The sequence below is a fragment of the Crotalus tigris genome, unplaced genomic scaffold (genome assembly GCF_016545835.1).
Source record: "Crotalus tigris isolate CLP2741 ecotype Arizona unplaced genomic scaffold, ASM1654583v1 scf7180000018080.108236, whole genome shotgun sequence".
NCBI lineage: Eukaryota > Metazoa > Chordata > Lepidosauria > Squamata > Viperidae > Crotalus > Crotalus tigris.
In genome coordinates this window covers 55,522-64,638 of record NW_024096812.1, presented here as the reverse complement: position 1 = coordinate 64,638, position 9,117 = coordinate 55,522, and the positions used below count along the sequence as shown (strand labels likewise).

The 9,117-nt window shown below is 44.7% G+C and overlaps 2 non-coding genes across 2 annotated transcripts; one reads left to right on the top strand and one right to left on the bottom strand.

The window, feature by feature from the left end:
• Positions 1 to 164, top strand: LOC120309851. The gene has a single exon (XR_005557209.1). It is a non-coding gene; the product is annotated as a U1 spliceosomal RNA (small nuclear RNA).
• A 360-nt stretch (positions 165 to 524) lies between these two features.
• Positions 525 to 688, bottom strand: LOC120309849. Its single transcript, XR_005557207.1, has one exon. It is a non-coding gene; the product is annotated as a U1 spliceosomal RNA (small nuclear RNA).
• Positions 689 to 9,117: the final 8,429 nt, after the last annotated feature.

The following is a 9,117-nucleotide window of genomic DNA, read 5'->3' as shown; positions in this document are numbered from 1 at the left end:
ATACTTACCTGGCAGGGGAGACACCTTGATCACGAAGGAGGTTTTCCCAGGGTGAGGCTCATCCATTGCACTCCGGGTGTGCTGACCCCTGCGATTTCCCCAAATGCGGGAAACTCGACTGCATAATTTGTGGTAGTGGGGGACTGCGTTCGCGCTTTCCCCTGATTGATTGGTTTAAAGATAGAAAAATGAATGTTATTTCGGTGTTTTAGATTTGTAAATCTTCTAAAAATTGCGTCTGCGGAATTTAAACAGGGAAACAATTGGAGCGTTTTAGCGTTTGAAATTTTTGTACCTGTATTTTTCATATACAAAAAAACCTTTCCACAGTCTGAGGCAACTGGACTCTTTTTTTACTACTGTTTGTTTCGTTACGTCTTGACAGTTGTTAGCAATTTTTCGACTGATACAGCGGATTTTAAAATGTTTAATGAAAGTTTGGAAATCGTTATGATATGTAGTGTAACTTACAAACGAATAACTCACTCAGACAAAACCGTAAATCTATTCTTCAACAAAAAAACCAGGGGAAAGCGCGAACGCAGTCCCCCACTACCACAAATTATGCAGTCGAGTTTCCCGCATTTGGGGAAATCGCAGGGGTCAGCACACCCGCAGTGCAATGGATGAGCCTCACCCTGGGAAAACCTCCTTCGTGATCAAGGTGTCTCCCCTGCCAGGTAAGTATGCTTTGCTTGGCGCCGGGACGCGCGCCCGCCTCTGCTCCACTCATTTCATATCACAGTGGCCCACACTGTTCAGCCGGACTCTTTTCCCCACGCCTGTAAGCATTCACTCCTGCGCGGATCAGGTTCTCGGAGGCTCCGCCGTATCGTCAGCGGAGGCGAGCTCCCGTTTGCGCTGTTCCCACAATGCTCTGTGGGAATGCTTATTTGCATGTACCGGGAAGCCTTCTCCAGCTCTGCGATTGGCTCTGCTTGTCCTTCTGAAGAGCGAGTTGGATGCGGGAGGAGGGGGAGAGGGAGGAAGACCGCTGACGGGCTCTCCGAACCGCCGTTATGCAGCCACTGAGGGAATGGAAAAGGCATCTTCTCTATCGGTCGCTTGCAGCTCGGCGCTTACCCGTCTGCTGAACTGGACTAAATTCTTTGCTTCCGCAACTCCGAGACCATCAAGTTTGTCAGCCAGTCCAATGGTCAGAGTTTCAGGGTTTTCAAGCAGAAATCACAACACCGAACAAGAGATCAGAGAGTTGTTTCCAAGATCAGCAACAGCACACAAAACTTGTCTGGTGTTAAGTACCAATGGTACATCATCTTGTAAAAATGTTCTTTTAGATTATAATTTAATGTAAATTTTAACCCTTTATTCCACATATTTTCCCATTGTTCAAGCATTATATTATACCCAAAATTCTTTGCCCACTGAATCATACAATGTTTTACTTGTTCATTTTTCGGATTTAAATTCAATAACATTTTATAAACTTTAGCAATACTATGTTCATCACTATCGCACAGGAGGCTTTCCAATACATTTTTAACAAAATTAAACCCATGATTCTTATCTAACTTAAATCTTTCAATTGCATATATGTAAACCAATGGCAAACATGACCTGATTCTAGCTCCTACTTGTTGTAGAATTGAAAAACAAACTTGAGTCAGCTCTTTCCAGGAAAGGGAAGTTTATTGCGCAGGTTCAGAGAGCCATCATGGCTAAAGAATCTGAACCCAGATTGTACATTGATGACCATTTTTATAACCCTTCAAGCAGAGTTATTTCCTGAGCAGGTCACATGCCTCACATGGTTACATTCTATAGGTCCTTATTCTAACATGGGAAAACTACTAGACAGATCTATAATCGATAGCTCCTCGTTTACATTGGAATGTTTTTAGCAATCAGCAATATATCAAGTGTTAAGCAATTTAGATACACCATGTGACAAGCAGTTAGTAATATATCATGTGCAGAGCTGGGAACAGGATGTCTGGCCATCCTAAATTTAAGAGTTGTCTTGTAAGCAAAACAAACCTCCCTTTTACCCACATTTTTGTTGGGCCATCTGCCTTTTATACACATCCTTTGTCGGACCATCAGTATTTTTCCAGGTACCACTTTATTCCCCCCTGATGAGACTTATCTCATCTATGCAGATAAGTTTCATTCCATAACACTTGGGTCTGATGTATGTATGTTGTTATACTCTTGTCTCTGGAATTCCCACATGTGAAGAACCACCCTTTAGGTAACCATATGTTTGCATACCCAAAAGACACTGTTTGGAAAGATGTGCAATTTAGCTTTTCTTGGCTCACTTTCAGGCAATGAGGTGAAGGTATATTCTGCTCACACCCTGTGATATGTGCACATTATAAGTCTTCTGGAATGGCTACGTTAGGAGTATGTAAAGCTAAAGCATCAGTGGGTAGAAACTTGGAAATGTGACCCAGCTGTACATTGTTTCATAGCCTATGTGTTCTTTAAACCCATATTGACTAAACTCCTTGGCTGCTGTGACAGGAACACATACGGGTATTAAACATGTGGACAGCAAATTTTCCATGTCATATGCTTTAGAAAGGCAAAAATCAGTTGTGTTGGCTAGTTTAGCCAATTGACCCACAAATTATATTGCATCCTTGACTCCAATGGATGGGGCATATCCTTATTCTGCTGGGACCTTTTGCTTCGTTTTCTCTCTGGGCGCTTCCTCGGGGGTCGTTGGTTAGTAACTCCTAATTCCCCCGGGATTACATGTACGATGCAAGTCCCCTTCCATCCCGTCTTCAACTGCGAGACTAGGGTGACCCGCTCCCATCCCCAGAATAAAGGAGGCCCACATTCCAGAGTAACAGGAGGAGGAGGCTTCTTTAACTATTCTGTCAAATGCTTGGGGAAATTGACAAGGATGAGGCCAGATACCATTCCAGCATTCTGGAGAAAATCCAATGGGGGGTGACCTTTACAAGTGCCCGTGCCTATAGCATAAGATTGGATAAGGCATGGAGCTTCTTCTGGCTTGCTCCATTGGCCTAAATTAGAAAGACAAACATTATTACATGCAACAATAGTACTATATAAAAGCAGAAGGAAGCCTTTCATCCTTTCTTCTCCCGTGCGTAGAAAGCCAGCTTCCGGGTGTGGCTTAGCAGGGGGTTGAATTTCAGCCAGACAGCCGTAGATATATGTGCAGGATACACTTGTGCTAATACAATATCTGGTTTACAAACAATAAAATATTCATTAAACATACTAAACACGTTTAAGAGTGAGTTTGGTGGGAACCTTGGGGTCCCTGTTCACTGTCCACAGAGGTTCTGCAGCTGCTTTAACTCTGGTCCAGTGAATCCAAGATTTAGATTCTGCAATCTTTATTGCTAAAGGAGAGGCCATTATTACTTCATAAGGTCCTTTCCATCTCCCCTCCAGTTGTTCATGTCTCCAATGTTTTACCCACACCTTATCCCCTGGTTTAAAGGGATGACATCTTGTTATTAGTTTAGGAGGTGTTTGTTCAACAACATAATTCCTAAGTTTTTCCACTTGCTTATTCAGTTCCCCCATACTCCCCCCTGATGGCCCTTTACAATGCATAACTGAAACCTTTGCTGGCTTTTGTACTGCATCGAGAAGATGCTTTATCAAGTGTCCATGTAACCCATGTTTGCCAGCTGAATCCCTGAATCCCCTCTCCTTATACACAGCACCATGAGCATGCAGAGTTAGAAAAGCATATTTACTATCAGTCCAAACATTCAAAGTTTCCCCTTCAGCTCTTTCCAATGCCCTAATTAATGCCCATAATTCTGCTACTATATCCAAGATAGAATGAACTGCATGAGGGGTGTGGACACTTATGGGACATGAGAAGGTCAATTTATTACAGTCCTGTAAAAGGACTGCTATAGCAGCAAGAACCTTCAGGCAATGTGGCCAGCCTTGGGCAACCCCATCTAATTGCTTAGATAAGTAAGCCACCAGGCATTGCCACTGTCCTAATTGTTGAGTTAACACCCCCAAGGCAACATTCTTCCTGGTATCAACATACAAATTGAAAGGCTTTTCTAAGTTAGGCAAGGCTAAAAGCTGGAGCTGATGTGAGGGCTCGTTTCACTTCCCTAAAGGCATTCTTTTGTTCTCCCTCCCATTCAAAAGCAAACAACGGCTGGCTAGCCTTGTGAATAGGAATCGTGAAAAAAGCATCTTTCAAATCCACAACTGAAAACCACTTTGCTACGAACAAGTGTATACCTCCTTTAGGCTTCCTGATTAAAATTGTCCACACTTGATAAGAAATGCTAACCCCCAAGATGTCCCCAAATGTCAATTTTAGATAAAAATGCCACTGGCTGCCTTCCCCCCCCCCCCACGCACACACTTCTGGGCCAAAACCTCCTCCAACCTTTGTCCTTGTTTATAAATAAATTACCTAGCAAAGAACCAACAAAGGAGAGCTCACCAAACCCTGTTTGCATTTATTAACACAAGCTCTTTTTCTAACAGTTTTGCATACAAATCTTTACTCAAAACAGCATAGCTATTTATAGTCCCAAAATTTTTCTCAACTTCGTTTTAACTTCACACAAAAAAATAAACAAGTTTAATAAGATATTCTGAGTTACTGAAAGTTTTTTTTTTCTAAACTCTAGTATTGCTTTTAATATAAAGTTAGTCAAATCCCAATTTAATCAAATTCCATTCAGATGGAAACAGATTTCCATTAAATTTCCATTAAATAGGGAGAACATTTACAAATCTAAGCAAACTCTTTTGGTTGATATTAAACAATTTAAACTCAAAAATTTCCAAAAAAAAAGTTGTCCAACAATTACTGACTCCTCTTTTGAATAGAAAAAATTGCAAAAGTGGGCATTAAATTTTCACAGCCACCCAACCTTTCTCAAACCTGAATTCTAAGCTAAAAAGGAAAAAGTTAAAAAGATCAACCCAGAAAAAGTTAAAAAGATCAACCCAGAAAAAGTTAAAAAGATCAACCCCTCCCCTTTCTCCTCTCTCTCTATCTCTCTCTATCTCTCTCCCTCTCAAAGCAACACAGCCAGAAAAAAAAGCAGGGGGGGAAAGGGGGTTGTGTCTGCAGATAGAGTTTGAAAAGGCATTAACACACTAACATTTGCAAAAGGGAGAGAGCAGAATAGGCAAGAAAATGGTATAGGATTTCCTGCCTGAGCAGGTAACTTTGGGCTGTTCTTAAGAGGGAGAAAAAATAAATAAATAAACAAACACATCTTTCTTCACTTTGTTTGTTGGCCAGACAAACAGAGTGAGGTTATATATATATATTTTTTTGTATCTTCTTTTCTCTTGAGGTTAGTAACAGTCATATTTACTTCACACACAAAGACTCTGCTTTCAAATCCACAACTGATCTTCCTGCTCCAGTATCCACCAAAAACGTTGTCTGTTTGCCCCCTATATTTAAAGTAAATGGCTCAGGGGGGGCTTCCTTCAAGCCAGGTCCTCGTCAATCTGACCAGTTAGTCCCTGCCAATCCAATTCCTTCAATCTCCCTGTCTCTATTCCAATGTCCCATTCCTCAGACCATCTCTTACACTCCCTGGACCATCTCTCACATTCCTTGGAGCCCCTCTCTGCCCTCTACCCATGAAGGGGGAGTGCATGGGGGGCCCACTGCCAACACCTCCACATCCTCTGCCTTCTCTTCCTCTCCAACCTCTACCTCACATCTGCCTTCTTGGACATTCTCTTTGCCAATGACCTTCCTCCTTGCAATTAGCACACTGGTTGGGTCCCAGCATGATCCCTCCTTGCAATGCCACCGCCAACAACTCAATTTTCTTATGCATTCTAGCATCTCTTTCCTGTTTTTCCACCTTATCCCTATTAACAAACACCTTCCTGGCCACCTCCAACAATTCTGTAGTGTTCTTTCCTAATGCTCCTTCTAACTAACCTCTGCAACTTCTTTCTTATATCTTCATAACTCTGTGCTATGAACCTCTCATTCAACATTCGCACATTGTCTGCACTCCTTGGATCAACCTGTGTATAAAGCCCATAAGCCTCAATCAGCCTTTGCAAAAAAACTTTCCGGACTTTCATCTGCCTCCTGCATCACAAAAGACGGCTTTAACACATTCACTGAAGGCTTTCCAGCGTTGCAAAGAGCCTCTACTACTAAATTCTGATATTCCTTTAACAAAGTCATGTGTGCTGGATTTTGTGTATTCCATTCAGGGTCCTTTTCTGGTGCCCTGGCTTTCATCTCTGGCTGTATATCCCATACAGCCGGCAACCTATCCTTCAAACACTGCCTAACATGTACATCCTGCCACGTCCTCTTTACTTACTTCTCCCCTCACATTTACAGAGAGACCTTCCAAATCCCCTTCCTCCTTGGGGGCTGACAGCCTCCCCCTTTCTGTTTTCGTCTCACAGCTGGCTGCCTTTCTTGGGACACAGCAGGGGCAATCAGCCCTTCCTCCAGCAGAGCGGCTGCTGGCTCTGCCACAGCCGGCACTGGGGGGGGGAGGGGGAGAAAGGTGGAACGTAGGGAGGAGGTCTGAGAATCAACTCCTCTACCTCCATCCTTATCTCCTTCTTAGCATCTGACACCTTAGTCTCTAAAATCTTCACATCTTTCACTCTTTTAGTTTGTATTTGAAGCTTTTTTTCCTTTGGGTCTAGCCACACACAAACGAACCATTTCAGCCTGACATTGCAATAAATCCTCTGCCTGTCCTGCAACAGCATCACCCCACTGATCAATATATATACCTCAGTCTATCCTTAATTATCAAATCCTTTTAACCTGCATTCCAGCAGGGTGCTGGGAACGCTACTATGCCCCCCCCCATCCTAATACACTGCCAATGACCTACAGCGCCGGCGGTCACTAGTAGGGAATGCACTGGCTTAACCACCCACACAACCTAACACGGACTTCATTAGGATCGCCGTCCCGAGTCCAGGGGAGTGATCAGGCCCCCTCTTCTATCTTCAAATGAGATAGGTACCATTACTTTAAACACATACTCGCCTGCCTTGTAGTTACACCCATCCTGGCCAGGAGTTGGTTCAGACTTCCTTTCCTTTCCCAAAGGGTTCTTGGACTGGCCTTCAGTACTGTCGGCTCTGCTGAGAAGCCACAGCTGTCTCCTGGAGGAAACACACCCCCATGGCGCCTGGAGAATTGTTCAGAGATGGCTTACCAGCAGGTCCGAAGGGTCCAGCCGTCCTCAGCGAAATATCGCCTCACTCAAGCTTTTCCCGGCCAATGCACCAGAAAATGTTCCCCCCATCTGCTGGGTGGTTGCAGCAGGTTTTGGTCACTTCAAGTGACCCTGGGACACTGTGACCATCATAAATATGAATCAGTTGCCAAGCATCTGAATGTAAATCACAAGACCCTGGAGAAGCTGCAACATTCCAGCTGATTGGTGCTTCTTCAAGGCTCAGCAGAAGCACCAGGATCAGCACCGAGCTCCAGCTGGAGCCTGGCACTGATCCTGGTGCTTCCACTGAGCCCTGACAGCCCTGCAGCTCCAGCCATCTCTCGCTCAGGCTTGTGCAGTACTGCCACCGGTTCAGCTCATTCCCCTCCCCCACTACCACTACCTTTTCTAGGATGGTCATGTACCACCTGCCAGGTGCCAATGTACCACAGGTGGTACCCGTACCATTGGTTGAAAAGCCCTGATCTAGGAGACATGCTTCTGCCTCTGAATCATATTAAATTTTGACAACTTGTCAAATTTTACTATATGGTGCTATACGCTATTCCAGTGATGGCGAACCTATGGCACGCATGCCAGAGGCAGCACTCAGAGTCCTCTCTGTGGGCACACTTGGCGCCGCTGCCAGCTCGCGCAGGTCCAATAGGCCACTGCTTGTGCCCGGAGCGGCAGCCCCACCCAGCACAAAGGAGGCGAAGCAGCTGGCTAGCAAGCTCAAGTAGAGGTGGTAGAGCACACCATGTGCTCGCTGGCCTCTGTGTGCAGGGGCTGATGGTGTCAGGCAGCCACTGCCCCTGCTTCGCCTTGCCCCGCAGCAATGGCACCCCTGCCCTACCCCCTGCCTTACCCCGCAGGACGAACCTCCTGCTCACTGCCCCACCCACCAGAGACCCTCTGGATCTCCCCCAATCCTGCCAAGCCCTCACAGGCGTCCCCCCACAAGCAATATCAAGGTGGCCACGTCCACTCTGCCATGGCCACTCAGTCTGCCGTCACCACCGCAGCCACTCCCACCCAGTGGGCCACACCCCCTGCCCCCCGAGGGCACCACAATGCTGATGCAGCCCTGGCACTTTACGATAAATAATTGGGTTTTCGGTTGCGGTTTGGGCACTTGGTCTCTAAAAGGTTGCTATCACTGCCCTATTCCCTAATATATTAGCTATATTAAGAGGAATTTCCATTCTTCTGCCGCCAGAAAAAAGAATTTTCCACCATTCCTTACATTTATTATCCTTTCTGGGACAAATAGAACAGAGGTCCCCAACCTTTTGAGCACTAGGGACCGGTTCCGTGGAGAGAGGTTTTTCTGCGGACTGGAGGGGGGCTGGTTTCATGTGCTGCCTGCATCCCACGGATGGGGCTTTGCTTGTTTGCGTGGATCAGTTTCTGGCTGATGAGAGACACCCCCTTCACCCCAATAAAAGATATAATTTAATCAAACAAGAAATACATTGGCCAATACAGAAAAATCCCAATGCAAAGAAAAGCAATCTGATCTAGGTAAAACGGCCATAGGCAGACCAAACACCTAAAGTGCCAGCTACAAAGTATCAGCCTAAACAAACATTTAAGATAGGTTTAACCGCAGGAATGTGAGGCCAGCTATCAGCAATTTAAATTAACAAGATTAGAACAGGGACACAGAAAAGACATAACAATAATAATGAAACACATCAGATTCTTTCCTGAGACAGAGATTAACCTTCTCCTGAGCAAGATTGGATAAAGAAATAAGCCCATCAATAGACACTGCTCCACGAATCAGAAATGACCGTTTGAAAACCCAGAAACTCCACAAATCAGAAATGAGTTTTGAAAACCAAGGAAAGGTATAAAAAACACATACACATTTGGAGACCACTCTTTCTAGCTAGCCAGAAAACTTGGTTTCTTGCCATTAAACATTAACATTTTGGTTTCTTGCTATTAAAGA